This window comes from Coenobita brevimanus, chromosome 1 (assembly GCF_032717465.1).
Source record: "Coenobita brevimanus isolate Jiangsu-jjx chromosome 1, ASM3271746v2, whole genome shotgun sequence".
Classification (NCBI taxonomy): Eukaryota; Metazoa; Arthropoda; class Malacostraca; order Decapoda; family Coenobitidae; genus Coenobita; species Coenobita brevimanus.
Genome location: NC_136954.1, coordinates 62,466,933 through 62,469,432, shown reverse-complemented (window position 1 = coordinate 62,469,432; position 2,500 = coordinate 62,466,933).

Genomic DNA, 2,500 nt, shown 5'->3' with positions numbered 1-2,500 from the left:
GCGCTGGTCTGAAGATATATCCCAAGTGGTCTATATAACTCGAAGAATTTTTCCCTTTAGTCAATGGGGGTCTTAAGTAATGTGACGTGTATTGCGTTTCGGTAGCCAGAATGAAATATAATAGACGGCATCTGACTGGAGGGATGAGGAACAGGAGAGAGTATTTCCTGCTGAGAAAGATGTGTAGGTAGTGTGACAAATAATCTTCATCTCATTATACAGTAATACAAGGAATCCAGAAACAGGTAAAGGGAAACATAAAAGGAGGAAAACTCTGTCTCTGTCTGTCTGTCTGTCTGTCTGTCTGTCTGTCTCTCTCTCTCTACCTGCGTCTGTATTTGTGTGTCTGTGTATGGTTTTCCTATCTGTCTCTCTTTAGCCATAGAGATCTGCCAGTCTTTGTCAGTCTGTATTATCTACCCGCCTGTCTGTCTCATCTATATATAAATCCATCTGTCTTTATCTGCAGGTTATCTATCCGTTTGTCTATCGGTTTATCTCAATCCATCCGTGTATCGAGCTATCATGGTACCCCGTCTTTCCCACTGATATATGGGAGGTTAAGGTCCCAGAAACAGGCAGAGTGAAGGGCAAAGGCTGTAGAACTATGAAGCGGAACGCCTAGAGCAGTGGGCCACACACCCATTCACTTATCATTCAAGCCCCCGGAATACTGGGGAAGTGCCCGTGTAACAGTACGATATACGAGAACATAATGAGAATTGCCAGATTAGCAGTGACACACAACAATGCGTGTAGTATCTGTGAATGAAGAGCACTTTGGAATTATTTAAGTGTTACGAAATGAAGTCTGGAACTATCATCCTCACGCTGTATTTCCCTCTGTCCATGACCTCCAGCCTTTTATCCAGGCATCATGAAAGTTAAATCTGGCTTTCTTGTTTTCAATTTTCCCAGGATAGAACAACTGTTTTTTGCGGGCTTCCTGGCTGTGATTCTCTCGTCTGTGTATTAAAAAAAAAAGAAAAAAAACTAGAAAACTGAGAATACTGTACTGTAACAGGCTACCAAACTCAATTTTTCCCTTGTAGTGGGCACATAATTTGTGAGAAAACATGTATGGGGTAATCTAAAACGTCTCTCACCCACGAGCTTAGAAGGAACGCTGCTCATTCTTTATTAGGAGATTTCTCTTTTTCTTTCCCTTTTTTATATTTCAATCTTTATTATTATCAGTCGCTTTTATTCGCCCATGACGCAGTTTTTGTTTACTTATTGATATATTCGATTTTCTTTTTTCACTGGAGAGCCTTTTAGAATTTTTAGAATCGTAGTTATTGAAGAAAACCTGCTTTGCTTCATGTGCCTAGAGGTTTTGTGGTAGGAACTGTGATAGTAGTAGTAGTAGTAGTTGCAGTAACAGTAGTAGTAGTAGCAGTAGTATTTGTTGTAGTTGTTGTTGTAGCTTATTTCTTGGTTGCGTTGATATTAAAAGCCATGGGTTAACTTGGTGATGGTAGTTGTGGTAGATGAATGGTTAGAACTGCGATGCTGGTAGTGGTAATTGTGGTACTATTATAGTGGTGATGTTAATAGTTGTAGTGGTCATGATAGTATTGTTTACCAGTGGTAATTGTGGTAGTTGTAGGAATGGTGGTGGTGGTGGTGGTGGTAGGGGTAGTTGTGGTAGTAGTGGTGGCAGTGGTAGTTGTGGTAGTAGTGGTGGTAGTGGTAGTTGTGGTAGTAGAGGTAGTGGTAGTAGTTGTGGTAGTGGTAGTTGTGGTAGTAGAGGTAGTGGTAGTTGTGGTAGTAGTGGTGATGGTGGTTGCTAGTTTAATGGATGTTGGAGTTTAAAAGGATGTTAGTTAAGTGGGTACAGTCGTAGTGATGGATTAATGGTGAGGGTGGCGTGGGAGAGAGAGAGAGAGAGAGAGAGAGAGAGAAAGGGGGGGGACGTGTGTGTGTGTGTGTGTGTGTGTGTGGTAGGAAGATGTCACCCTCACCACACCACCACACCTTGCCACAAATGCTAGGTAAACACACTGACTCTCTCTCTCTCTCTCTCTCTCTCTCTCTCTCTCTCTCTCTCTCTCTCTCTCTCTCCCTCTCCACACACACACACACACACACACACACACACACACACACACACACACACACACACACACACACACACACACACACACACACACACACACACACACACACCTTCCCTTCACCATTTCCTTCTCTCTCACTCACTTATAAAGTTACCTTTCACACATTCCACTGCTCTCTCACTCAGTCACTCTCTCACTTGCCCATTTCTCATCCACTTAACATGCTCTCACAGTCCCCTTCCTCTCTCTCAATGCACTTCCTTCTCTCTCACACTTTATTTCTTTCTCAATCCTCTCTCACTCTCTCTCTCTCTCAATCTGTGTGTGTGTGTAAAGATGAGTATGAGTGTTTTTTCTTGTCTGACTTTGGGCGTAGGCTTGACAGTCGTTCCCTGAGACAGTCACACACACACACACACACACACACACACACACACACA